This window comes from Lycium ferocissimum, chromosome 3 (assembly GCF_029784015.1).
Source record: "Lycium ferocissimum isolate CSIRO_LF1 chromosome 3, AGI_CSIRO_Lferr_CH_V1, whole genome shotgun sequence".
NCBI classification, from domain to species: Eukaryota; Viridiplantae; Streptophyta; class Magnoliopsida; order Solanales; family Solanaceae; genus Lycium; species Lycium ferocissimum.
Genome location: NC_081344.1, coordinates 11812092 through 11827025, shown reverse-complemented (window position 1 = coordinate 11827025; position 14934 = coordinate 11812092). Strand labels below are relative to the sequence as shown.

The window sequence follows — 14934 nt, the reverse complement described above, 5'->3', positions numbered from 1 at the left end:
AAGGTGGGGCCCCTTTTTTTTCCAAACCCCGGATTGGGCCGGGTCAAAACATAAGTGGGCTTTTAAGTGGATTTTTCCGGATTCCCGCCGGAGTTCGAGGTTCCACTGACATCCGTTTAAAATGCCCAAAACTCACTGCTCCGATGTCGGATTGACGAACGGTTTATTGCGTTGGAAACTATACTCGATGAACTTCATTTTAGGCTTTTGAAACACCTTAAAACTCCTCATATACTTGGAGATATACCCCTCCAAAGTTGACCCAAAATTCTGCCAACTTTTTTTTCAAACTTTCGACAAACTTATTTTCTTCGATTTGCTTGGTCCCGGAATCTTCTAAAACTCTCTATACATGATATTTATCATTAATCATACTTGATAATGGTCATGTCCTTTAGTTTCAAGGTTGTCCTTCCTGGTTACGACTTACGAGATTGTAATTCATCCTTTATTTCATTGTTATGAACTTCACATGGCTTGCACCTTTCAAAACTTCATGGAATGTCTCCGATACTCCATCAATATGGTGAAGTACGTGGCATGCTCATGCTCTGAGAATGCGAGGTATAACATTACGGTAGGGTTTATCTTGAAAAAAAATAATTATCTACTTCTGCTTCTGTTTTTTCAAGAAATAGAAATTTTTAGCTTTTCCCCAACCGCAGAAAAATTATTTCTGCTACTACTTAAAATAATTGGACTCTTCAAATTTTCAAATGAAAAAAGTGCTTTTTCTTTTCTTTAAAAAATTCTTTTGGCTTCAAAACTGCTTGGCCTAACGGACTCCTATTATACTTGGAACAATTAGATGATTGTCCAAATGAAAAACGACATTTGAACTATCCTTAAAAATACCATTCATCCACACCTATTTTTCTAAAAATACCCTTCTTTCACCTATTTTATCTTACTTTTACCCTTAAAACTAACAACCCTCTCTTTATTATTATTTTTCTGGAAAAGGGCCAAATATGCTCCTCTACTTTGTTTTATTGTTTGTCTGCGTTATACTTTTTGGCCATTTGAGCCCCTATCGTCACACAAACTTTTAAATATAATCTTACTTTGAAAGAGACGCCACGTGGCGTCGTCTGAGAGAAAGAACCAACCCAGTATTAAATACTCATGCCCGCCCATAACCCTCCGGACCCCCACTACAAATTAAAACACCCACACGAATTAAATAGCTGGAGGAAGGATGTTTCTAGCAAAATAAATGGTGAAGGGTATTTTTAGACCTTTTCGGATCTCCGTGGGATTCTTGGCCCTTTTCCGTTGTCCAAATTTTTACTATATTAGAAGAGCCAGTCAATCTAGTGGATCGACATGGCTGCTTCTAACCAATAATTTTCAAATTCTGGGCACTATTAATTTTTGACAACATTTACCTTGGAAATAATACATTATTTTTCACCTTTCCTTTCTACTTGGTTCTAAACTCTTCTAGATCTTCTTTTCATTATTTTCTTCAATAAAAAATGTGTTACTAAATATTTAAAAGATTTTATATCTATTAATAAAAATACAAATAAACTACATGGTTAAAGTGAAGGAAATTAATACTTATAGTCACTATATTCTATTAAGTACGTTGTGTTCATTTCTTATTAATAATTTTCGAAATAAACGTGTTTCAAAAATGTTTATTTTCTATTTTAATCAAATGCGTGAATAAAGAGATTCAAAAATATATTTGTTTTGTTAAATTTAATAAATAAATACACAAAAGCTTCTTATTTATAATTTTAATTTACTTTTTAATAATTATATACATGGCTGCTTCTAGCCAATAATTTTCAAATTGTGGGCATTATTAACTTTTGTCAACATTTACCTTGGAAATAATACGTTATTTTTCACTTTTCCTTTCTACTTGATTCTAAACTCTTCTAGATCTTCTTTTCATTATTTTCTTCAATAAAAAATGTGTTACTAAATATTTAAAAGATTTTATATCTATTAATAAAAATACAAATAAATTACATGTTTAAAATAAGAAATTAATACTTATAAGTACTACTAGTTATGTGAGGCCGTCTTGGCTTTGCAGCTGAATATAAACGGATATTTAATAAATAAATATAATTTGTGTTAGTACAAGTGTACAACAACAACAACAACAACCATATACCCATTGTAGTCCCACAAGTGGGTAGTTATATAAAAGCAAAATTTTCATTCCACTCCTTTAATATTTTAACTTCCATTTTGATGAAATTATTTAATTCAAATCAAATTTGGAACCGACAATTGTTCATTATAACTTATGTATCCTAATTTTAAAGTTATTTAGTTCTAAATAAATAATCTATACATAGTTAATGAACTTGTGCGTGAGATGGAGGCTGCTCACTCCTAACTTAGTAGGGATTAGGGGTTCGAACATGGATATGGAAAAAAATCTTTGGAGAACGCTCCCCACGAATAGGCGCGATGCGGTGCGAATTATACGGATTAATTGGGCTCAAATGCGGATATCGGCCTTCCAAATCAGAAAATCAAAGCATTGAAAAATGAGGTAGGAGGTTCGATAGCTTTTGAAAAGTAGACTTTAAAAACAAAAACAAAAAAATTGACATAAATAAATAAGATTAGGACCTAAAAGTAATTAATTAAAAAGTTTTTAAAAAAAATTTGAAAATTATTGTAAGGACTACAAAGTCCCGGCTGATATCGACTTTTTTGAAAAAGTAGACTTTAAAAACAAAAAAACAAAAAAATTGACTTAAATAAATAAAATTAGGACATAAAAGTAATTAATGAAAAAGTTTTTTAAAAATTTGGGAAATTAATGTGAGGACTACAAAAGTCCTCACATTCCCTCTTATATATATAGTAATATTCTATTAAGTGCGTTGTGTTCATTTCTTATCAATAAGTTTCGAAATATACGTGTTTCAAAAATGTTTATTTTCTATTTTAATCAAACGTGAATGAAGATATTCAAAAAAATATCTTTTTTGTTAAATTAAAAAAAAATACACAAAAGCTTCTTATTTATAATTTTAATTTACTTTCTAATGATTATATTTTAATATACTTAGTTTCATAGGGAATGCAGACATAGAACTTTCATTATATAGGGGGTATAAGTGTTTGATTTTACAATATAAAGGGTGTATCCAAAACTGAGTCTGGTGTATCCAAAATTGAGTCGTTATAAGTTCATACAATGGTAAAGTTAAATTTAGTGAAAATTAACAGAAGAAATTAAAAAAACCAAAAGGAGGATTTAGTTTGAACCGAAAAAACACTGAGATGTGCATGCACATATTTCTCTTTAAAAACGATTAAGATATAGTTGGTTTGTACTTTTTCTCGTTATATTATATTTGGAAAGAGGGAATAAAATAAGGAAAAGGAATTATATGCTAGTAATGCAATTTGAACCTTTCACTTCGATCGTGAAAGACAAGAAGGTCACCAAAACTAGCACTCAACCCATTAATTTGTATCTAAAAATATAGGACTATAGCAAATATTCGAATTGATTGTATTATAATTGTATCTATATAATAATATTTTCATAATTTTGTTACTAAACTGACTCAATTTTCGTGTTGGGCCGTTCTATATAGTAGTTTAATTAGAAAAATCAGTTACCCATGTCATTGACTTTCACCTACCAGCCAATAAAAGGAAAGACAAATATAGCAACTATTGTATTGCTTCTATGTTGTATATAACAGTCAGTGCCAAATATATGATTGATCCCAAATCAAAAGTTGAACCAAACAATGGCAAACCATAGATTTCAAGGCCTAAAATGGTGGCAAAAATTGACAAGAAAAGAGTGGACTATTGCAGCAACTTCACTTTCTATTCTAATTTTAACACTTTCTTTAATTTTCCACTCTCACAAATTCTCTAATAATTCAATTACATCTACCAATGATTGGATACCCTTTACTCCTTTAAGCAATGCTCAACAAAAATCTGCCTGTAATTTTCTCTTTAATATGCTTTTCTTGTATTTTTTTAGTGTATTTGGATATGTGGGTGAAAATTGAGTTTTTTGTGAAAAATTTGCAGTTTGTTTAGATGGAAGCTTACCTGGGTATCATTTGCAGAAGGGTTTTGGATCTGGGTCTGATAAATGGGTTCTTCACATTGAGGTTAGTAAGTTGATCAACTATTGGAATGATTTAACAAAGTCACTTTTTTTGTTGTTACAAAAAAGTCAATCAACTATTGGAAATGGTGCAACAAAGTTACTTTTTCTTTATATATATTTTGTATCTAATAGAAAAGCTACTTTACTATTGCTATATCACACAAAATATACTCTTAGCCGGAAAATGTATTATCGATATCAATTTAATGACGTGACGCATAGTGTTTGAAGCCAACAAATAAAAAACATTAAACTTGATCGACAAGATACGACCAGCGTCAGAATGTCCAATTGTGTGTCAGTACGGAAGAGTAGGATGTACGCATACCTTACCCTACCTTTTGAGGGGTAGAACCCTCACACAACAATGCATTACCAAAACAGGTTCGAAAGAAAGAAAAAATAACGATAGAACAGTGACAAGATAGATACAACCAATGAAGCAACAAGTAACAATAAAAACGAAGTACAAGACACTACGCAAGTACTAAACAGTAATACTACTACTAATAAAGAGAAAAGGAGAAGAGGAGACTAGCCCGCTGTCCCTCCCACATAAAGGCGCTAAAACACTCGGCTATTTACTAACCTAGATCTGATAAATGGGTTCTTCACATTGAGGTCAGCTTCCATGTCCAATTAACTTCATCAAGTTGCTCACTAACTAAAATAAAATCTGTCCCTTGTAATTGATAAATTTAAATGGAGTGGTAACACACTTCAACATAGTATCCAAATAGGTAGAGGTATTGAGTTCGAGTCATATTGTTCCCAACAACAACAACATACATGGTGTAATGGGTCTGGGAAGGGTAGGATGTACGCAGACCATACCCTGCCTTTGTGAGGTAGAGAGGCTGAGTCACATCATTCCCAGTAACAAAAAATATTTTCACAAAAAAAAAAAAAAAAAAAAAAAAAAAAAAAAAAGTTATATGTCAATATTCTGCTTTGCTGCTTTTTCTCTTATTTGTTGACTGTGTTTTTGTTGATCTTGCATTTCAGGGTGGAGGCTGGTGTAACTCAATAGAATCATGTTCTTTTCGCCAGACAACAAAATTGGGTTCTTCAAGGTTCATGGAGCATGAAGTTCAGTTCTTTGGGATTTTGAGCTCTGACTCATCACAAAATCCAGGTGCTTAACTGTGATGATGGTTTAAGAATTGACTTTTTGATCTTTATCAAAAAGGAAAAAGAAAAAGAATGTGACTCCTTGATATATCGTGTACAATGATTGTTATCATTATAATCTTGCTACAAATTTTTTGTTACAATTATTATTGTGTTATCTTAAAGTTTGAATCCTCCAGCGTTAGTATCTACAATAAGAAGACATCAAATTTGCAAGTACACATAGCCCATGATCATTTTATGTTTTTTCTGTTGCCAATGAATTAGACATCTCCACAAATTCATCTTTGGCAAGAGAAATAACAGGAACTTAGTTACTTGAAACCTTTTTCGTTTTTGAATCTCAATAACTACTACATAGTTTTTCTTTTTCTTCTTTGTGTGAGGAGAACTAGTATCACTATTGTAAAAAACTATATCGTTATTAGTATTTGATCTTCATTAAAAGTTCTTAAGTACTTGTTTGGGGTTGACTTTATTCAGATTTCTTTGACTGGAACAAAGTCAAGATACGCTATTGTGATGGCGGATCCTTTTCTGGACACCCAGACAGTGAATTTAAAGTAAGTTCATGGAGAGTTTATTAAATACTATGAAAATGCTGTGTTTTTTCCCTGACATTCATCAAGAAGATGAGGGAAAGAAGGCAAAGAAAGCATTGAGTACCTATGTTATCTATTCATTTATGGCAGAATGGAACAAAACTCTTCTTCAGAGGCCAGCTTATTTGGGAAGCCATAATGGATGAACTCTTGTCAATAGGACTTTCTAATGCTAAACAGGTATTCTTTCTCTCTTTATCTCATTGAATTTTTAGTTTTTTGTTTCGGTTAGATAAAACAATTTGCTTTGTTTTCCCCCCCTCATTTGTTCAGCGAATTTCTTTTGTTTGTTCTGAAGTATGTATCGTAAAAACTAACAGATAATCAACTTGACCTTCAAAAAGGGGGAAAAAGAAAAAGAAAAAAAAGGGTGCACCATTCTGAATTATAGTTCTAATCAATATACCATATCTTTCTAAGTGCACTAAGAAGGGATTACCGCTTTTTCTTCCTCTGAAAATAAAGGTCGTTAGTGCTTTTATTGGAGTACTGGACCTAAAAGTCCAACACTTGCACCTTTTTATGCCTAACTTTGCAGGCACTTCTTTCGGGATGCTCTGCTGGAGGTTTGGCAACTCTCATACACTGTGATGACTTTCGAGAGATTTTACCCAAGGATGCCAATGTCAAGTGCCTTGTTGATGCAGGTTTTTTCCTTAATGAGTATGTCTCCTAGATAACACTGTGCATATAAAAGTTCCAATCACTAATATATCTATTTCTGGATCTTGACTCTCAAACATGATTACTATACCTGTTCTTGGAAGCAGTTATATTCTCAAAGCTAGAATGTGATTTTGGAATTAATCAATTCTTTGGTTGTACATTGGAAAAGATAGCCAGGAAATAATGACATGTTAGCTAATGAATGAGCTAATATGCGCGCAACCGAGAAAAATAAATACATAATGGACCGTGCTAAAATTAGGTGTGTATATATATATATGCACATAGTTTTAAGCTTTTAAATAGTACTCCAAAAGATAGCCAGGAAAGGGTGGAGTGTGAAATACTGAATGAGATAATATACCCATAACTGAAAAAAGATTAATTGAAGGTGCAAAGTCTCGTGCTAACACCTTAATAATAAGTGAGGACTGGCTCAACATAATAGATCAGAATCTCAAACTGCAATAGTTGACAAAATTTCAATGAAGAGAATATTTGACTCACTGAGGCAGGAGCAAACTATGAAGCATCGTGGTATATTGATCATTTTGTACAAAAGGGGCAATTTTTCCTTTAAATATTGAGATTTGAGACTACAGCAACATACCTAGTATAGTCCCACAAGTGGGGTCTGGGGAGGGTGAGGTGTATGCAGACCCTACCCCTACCCTTAAGGGGGTAGAGAGGCTATTTCTGATAGACCCTCGGCTCGAGAACAGGTTTGAAAGAAGAGCAAGAGTAAAAAGCAATGATGAAAATAATGCAGAAAGGAAAGTACTCTAATCAATTATTGAGGAAGATTCTTTTTGTCGAAAAGTTTGCAGTAAGATTTGTAAAATGAGATTGACTATCTCATTTCAATAAAGTAGAGGTGTACCCATTCTAAGAACTGTGTTAGGTTTCTTGAGCTTGTAGTCCAAACTTGAATCAACTGTAAGTCTATTATTGCTTTCACTATTTCAGAAAGGACGTTGCTGGAAATCCCACCATTGAACGATTTTATCAAGATGTTGTTAACCTCCAGGTTTTTTTCATATTTCAAAAACTAATTTTCTGTTTCAGATTTTTTTTTTTTTTTGTGCGCGTGCTTTTGTTCCTTCTGTGATAGTGATCAGTCGTCTCAATATGTTTATTCCTTCTTCCTTTTAAGCTTTGGTCATATTCTGATGTAATTAATGATCCTCAGGTGTAATTAGATGGACGTTACTAAAGGATGTTGATGGAGAAATGTAAGGATATGAGTAAAATTTATCCAAATTGGAATGGAATAGAAACGTGGAATAGAAATTTAGATGTGGTATTATGCCATTTTTGTGTGCAAACGGTTATTGTTGAATAGAAATCCCAAAAAGGGAAAAGACTTCATAAAGTTGCGTAAGTGATGCAATGATTTAAGGTTTTACTTTTGTGTGGAGAGGGGAACAAGGTGATCAGTTGCACAAGCATCATAAGAACACATGAATATGAATGGTAAATTTGTTTTCTTCTTATTGGTTCTCTGCAGGTGATGGAACAATGTTTCTGCTGTATTGCCACTGCTTGATCATTAAAATATTGTTACTAATCAGTGGCATAATTTCTAAAGTGCTGTTTGAACAAATTACAATGTTTATGAATTATCTACCTATGATTATGAACCTGGTTCTTATAGCATTTTCCATTTACTGTAGTTATCAGCTATTTATCCGTGTAAATCTTATTCTTGATTGCATTTGTTCTAATTTATCACTCAAACCTGATTGCAATTTGGTCCTTCTCAGGGTGTGGCAAAAAGTTTAAAGAAGGATTGCACTTCAAGATTGGAACCCTACAAGGTTTCCTTTTTCCATTTATAGTGGAAATACTAACATGTTTCTTCTTTTGCAATTCACTTTTTCTCTTCTGTGACTTTATGTTGGCCTCATTCTCAGTGTTTTTTCCCTCAAGAATTTATAAGCAACATAAAGACCCCTGTTTTCCTTGTTAACCCAGCATATGATTTTTGGCAAGTAAGGTTTCATTCCATGTTTCAGCTTCTAGTTAATAATTTTTTTTTTTTTTTTCCCAATGCTCTATTAACCTAATGTTTATACTTAACAGATACAAAACATCTTGGTACCTGGTTCATCAGATCCACAGCGAAGCTGGGTCAGATGCAAGCTAAATATTAATAACTGTAATTCCAAACAGCTTGAAGTCCTGCAAGGTGAATACAGTGTCATAACAGTCCTCAGAAACCGATTCACTTTTCTTGCACCAGTTATTGCCTTTTCTCAGTTATCATCTTACAAAATTATTCAAAACGCTACAGAATTCGGAATTTTAGTTCTTTCAAAAACACTGGGATGGATTTAGTCAAACTGTACAGTATGTTCATAAATTCTTGCTTTATACATTGCCAAACATGGATTATTTAGGATATACATTCTCCTGGTTCTCCAAAATCAACAACAAAACAAGTATCCTGCTCTGATTTATTTGTTGTGTACAAAAATACCTCAACCCATAGTAATGGCCATTAAATTATTTTCATCCACCTATTGGTCTAAAATAATTCCCAACTTCATTTTGCCCAAGAATACCCCTATAACTAACACCTAAGTTTGATGGCTTTTTTCAATTTTAAAAAGCCACATGGCTTATTATGATTATTGCATATATTATTTAATTTAAAAGTTAAACCCACCCATTTTTAAACGCACTCTCGCTGACCCGATTAGATTAAGTTCGTTCTCCTCCATTTTAATGAACTCGACACTGAAATACATTCGTTTGTATCTTGAATCATTGAGTTCAATTTTTTTGACAAAAGTAATCTGTGAGTTCCTGAGCCGATCTCTGTAGCTATTCATTATAGAACCTTTACTCGCAAAAGTCTAAGAATCGGGTAGCAGATGTAGTGGTCCCTTTGTTTCTCACTATAAGTTTGATGGGAAAAAAATATTTTCAGACTAGAACTCTTCTTATATCCCATTAACGATTTAACTAACAAAGTGACATTCCTTGGATCAATTACAATGACAGATTACTTTGTCAAAAAAATTGAACTCACAGATTCAACTACACGAACAAATGCGTTTTAGTGTCAAGTTCTACCAAATTAGAGAGAACTTACCTTGAATTCAGGTTTAGGCTAAAAGAAATCATTGTTATTTCTGGGTTTATATGTATGCATTTTATTTAAAAGTACAGGGTTTAACTTTTAAATTAAATATATATGCGGCCAATCATAATAAGCCACATGACGTGTTTAAATAGAAAAAAGTCATCAAACTTAAGGTGTTAGTTTGAGGTATCCAAAAAATGGGTTAGGATACGAGACCAGTACTGAGCAGATTACAGCCTTTCCATACAGTATTTTTGGCACTTTTCCGTTCTTTTTATGGTCTGAAGGTGGTTCAAATTTTATCAGATAGCTTTTAGTAAGTTACCCATCATGTTAAGGGTAAAAACCATCATTTTAGTACACTATGCACTTAACAGTTAGAGATAGCAAAATGGGTAAATGATTGGTATATAGAAAAGGTATTTAACTGTACCTAACTGTGATCCACCCTTTTACCCGTTCACCAACAGTGAAAACATTATGGTCTGTGAAAATTTAAATTGTTAGAAACTAAAGTAAGAGGCACTCGAAAAGTTAATAAACATCTAACTTAATGTGCAGTCTGACCTAAAAAGCTTAAGATAGATCTTCCTAGAGAACAGTATGCTTTTTTTTTTTTTCTTTTTTTCTTGAAAAGGTAACACTTGTATTTATCCAAAAATCAGACCTGCCACAAACAGTTACAGGTCTCATAAAGTTACAAAGGAGTATTCAGAAGATCTTCAATCCTATGCACAAAACTTACAGAACTAAGACATCTATAAATGATTCTAGATCTTCCATATACCCTGTTTACACCAAAGTAGAATAAAGCAAGACTGATCATTTTCATCTTCTGTAAAGAATTACACTTATTTTCAAACATCGATAACTTTTCACTCCACACAGAATGCACCATGTGTTTGCATAATTTCCATCTCTTGTGGCCAGGTTGGCATAACTATTCCACATCTCCAGGACTTGAACAATTTTCTCAGGCATTATCCACGTTAACCTTTTCAAATTGATGAATAAACTCCATATTTGAAAGGTTATCTTGCAGTGAATAAAGAGGTGACTAAGAGTCTTATAAGCTGCTTTCAGCTTTTTGAGTGTTTGGCTGGCTTTAAAGTCATTTTGTGCACCACAAAAGAAACACCTTGACTAAAATTAAAACCCCTTTCATGAGATTTTCCTGAAAGGTACTGGACTAAAATTAAACCCTTTTTCACAGATTTTCTTATCTAGCAGCCAGACAAAACAAGAAATTTTGTAAGGGATCTTAACTTTCCATATCAATTTCCATGGCCAGTGGTCTATCTGGTTTCTGAAAATGTTAAAAGTCTTGTATGCCTCCTTTACAGAAAACTTGCCTAGTCCTCCTTTACTGTTATGCTATATTTTACTCCAGATGTAACCGTAACAGTGGGTTTTTGGCGAACCAGTTTGCTTCAAAGCCCTCTTGAGGAATTACCTTAGGTATGAACTTGACATGAACGATATCAGATTTTTCCCGTTGGGCTAGAATAATTTAACGCTAACTTTTCTCCAAAATCTCCTTGTGCTAGTTCTGTTCGTGATTGCATTGGACCATATCCCAGAATAGGACAAGCTACTTTGAATTCCTTATTCAGTGTAATCGTTAACTTTTCCAATGTTTTCTCCATTTCCGAGACCACATATCTGTTATATTAAGAGACCATATCTAAGAAGACGTGGGTAATCAACCTTTCTTGCTTTCAGGAATAACATGAAATTGCTTCACCATATTTAGAGTGGTACGGTTTTCTAAGAGATGCCATCTAATATTAAGGTGAGGTAGCACTCAAGAGACAAGATTGATCAAGACTGTCATGTCTAAAGCCCATGGTTGAGGGTTATTTCACTTGAGAAGTATGTCATACAAGCAGAAATCTTAAACCAGACACAATAGATGTCCGGCCACTGGCCAGTCTAATTTTGTCACAATTTGGGAATAGCTTCGAGCTTAAACAGTTGAACTGAATACGAGCTGAGAGAAAATGAGATGAATGGAGTTTGGGGAAGTTTGCTCAACTGAGCTTCGGGCTTTCATAAATAAGAAATGAAAAAAATCTGTCCAAAGCTCATACACACGTCCTCATTAACTTCACTAACTGACTCTATCAAATCTCTAACAAATACAACTACTTAATTATACTAGAGTGACTTGTGGTCACACATTGTACATCACAGCCCAACCTATCAAAGCTTATGTTACTGCATTCTCGACACTCCCCCTCACGCTAAAGGGTGCAAATACATAGAGCACTCCAAGATCGGAATCCAAGAGTTCATGTTGTGGTCTGTTTAATCCTTTTATCAGAATTTATGCTTGTTGCACCTTTGATGTCATATACTGGGTCTTCACTTCCAGTGTAATTTTCCCTTATGACATGACAATCTATCTTAATATCCTTCATTCTATCATGATATATACAAATTGCTTGCTTCTTTGCCATCATTATGAACATCAATTGACATTTTCAACTCTTCTCCAGCACTTTGAAAATCTCACTAACGAAACTATTTCAGAGACGGTACACGCCATGCATCTATGTACTGCCTCTGGAGAACTTCTTGACAATCTGCTTTGTGTTTTTGATTTCATGGAAATCGGAGAATCTCCATGCTTCATCAGAAACCCTTGGATCAGATTGGAGGTCTGATACCATGTCACAATTTGGAATTTGATTCGACCTCAACCTATAGAACAAAACACGAGCTGAGAGAAAATGAGAGGAATGAAGTTTGGAAGAGTTTGCTCAGCTGAGCTTCTGACTTCCATTCAGAAGGAAAATTTGTAAAAGCTCAATATATACAGGTGTCCTCATTATCTCCACTAACTGACTCCAGCAAATCTTTGACAAATATAGCAGCTACTTAGTTATGCCCTAAGTTGCTCGGACTCGATACGGATCAGAGTGTCGGATTCGGCAAAATCTATATTTTAAGATACGGGGGTGCGGATCCAGGTATTGATACGGGTGTGGGGATTCAGCTAAGAACATTCAAAATTATAAATATAGAGCTATAAAGAACATGACCCTTTGAATTCTTGGTTTCTCTCTGTTTGGCTTGAAACATGAAGCAACGAATATGAGACAAAAGGGCTATAATATTGAAGGTATGCCATTACCCGTCTTAAATCTGTTTTATCTTTCATTTTGAGAAATCAAAATTCCCTCCAAATTTGTCTATGGACTCGGGTCAAAGTATCCGAAGTTGGTTGACCGTGTCTGAGACGTATCCTTCTCCCCCACCCGCACCTGTCCCGTGTCGAGACCGATGCGGCATCAAAAACGAAGAGTCCCCGCAACTTAAGTTATGCCCCTAGGGCTTAGTTCAAGTGGCAAAGGTTGAGGGACTTGTACCTTAGGTCACAGTTCAAGCTCTGTGCCATGCCAACTAAGTCTTGTAATTAAGTGGAGAAGGGTAGAGGGGTGGGCCCATTATTCCCGAGTTTCTCAGGCTGCGGTTAGTCCTAAGTCGAAACCCAGACGGATTTCTCAGGTCATTAAAAAAAAAAAAACAGCTACTTAATTATACTACAGTGACTTTTTGTCACCTGTACATCATAACCCTACCTATAACAACTTATGTTACTGCACTCTCAATGAATATATATATTCTGAATGTCCTAGCTCTGCGTAATAGCTATAATCTCTGTAGATTACATTTTATGACATTGTTCACCTATCAGAGACTTTTTAAACTAATCTTTCTCAAATGAAATTGTAAAAACTCTACCATTGTGATTACGAAGTCTTCTTATTCTAGCAATGAGTTTCAGATGATGTATTTCCTTTTAGCTTTTTTCTCGAAACTTGTCTACTTCTTATCTACCTTGACCTTTTCAAGGTCTGAAGTCAATGAAAAATCGACTTTTTGTGGCAAAGTTCTGTTCAGTCCTGGTCTTAAATGCTCTTCTATCAGTTAGTCTATGACAGTCATCTGCACAGAGCTTGAGCTATCTTTCTTCCAACTTGGTTATCTTGCATTCTTAGGACACGCATTTAAAAAGACGTGATGTTTCCGAAGTCTTTTCAGAGTCTCTAGTGCAATAGATTGAACTAAGAGTTATTGATGATTATTTTCCCGATTGTCGAGCAGACAATTGCAGAGGCTGTAGGAGACTGGTACTTCAAACGTAAAGCAGCAAAACATATTGATTGTCCCTTTCCATGCAATCCTACTTGCTATCACATGGATTTTACTCGAGGATAAGAGGACCTGTTGCTGCAAGATTATTGATATCTTTATGTTTGTGCTCTCATTTTACTCTACACCTTGTGGGAGATATTTATGCAAATATGGGAAACCATGATTCAGACAGATAGGATGAAGGTATGCAGCCAGAGTATTCTTGTTTTTCTCTCCATACTGAGCATTTTGGAGTTGACGGTTAATAGTGAAGCTCACCTGCCATAATTTTCACGCGGAGTTCATATCTGTAACTAGTTTCGTTGTTGAAATCAAGAACTTTATTTCAAAGTGCTGTTTCTATAGTTTCTTTTTTGCCATAGTTCCATACATTTTTTTCAGATTCCTTTTTTTTTTTTTTGTAAATTAGCATCAAACATTTCCAGAATTATTCAGAGAGATTGATTTTCGTGTTTACTTAAATTCTGTAGAAACACAATGCTCAGCAAGGTAACGTGATTTTCTTTCCATCTCTCTTTTTTTTCTACATTTTGGTGATGTCCAATAGTCTGCTTGATCTTGGTGCCAAATATTATTGTGGAACTGAAAAGGCTTAGATGAACATGATGGATCAGTTTATGCACTAAAAATGCATGATACATTTTATTTTTATATAATTTGAATCATTTAATCATGGTGGGTCCGAAGAGAGGTAGAGGTAGGCCGAATAAGTATTGGGGAGAGGTGGTTAGACAACACATGACACACTTGCAGCTTATCGAGGACATGACCCTAGATAGGAGGATTTGGAAGTCGAGGATTAGGGTAGAAGGTTAGTAGGTAATCGAGTGTCGTCTAGTTTTCTATTATTTCATTTACTTCAGTTATCGTATTATTTGTTGTTGCTGGTATTCTTTTCTCCATTATTTTCAATATGACTTCTTCTTCTCTACTGTATTTCCTATTCATATCTGATTAGCTAGCGGAAACAACCTCTCCACCTTCTCAAGGTGGGAGTAAGGTTGTGTACACACCACCCTCCCCTGACCTTACCAGTGGGACTTCACTGGGTATATATGTTGTTGCATTTAATCATGGTCAAGTAAATGTCTCTCTTTAAAAAAGTTGTATATTGAAAACATTTGTAAAGTATTACAGAAAAATAAATTAATTCTTAGCAAGAGATTTAGATT

General features: G+C 34.2%; 1 pseudogene; it reads left to right on the top strand.

The window, feature by feature from the left end:
* Positions 1-3605: 3605 nt before the first annotated feature.
* On the top strand, positions 3606-14273 carry LOC132049726 (pectin acetylesterase 5-like; annotated as a pseudogene).
* Positions 14274-14934: the final 661 nt, after the last annotated feature.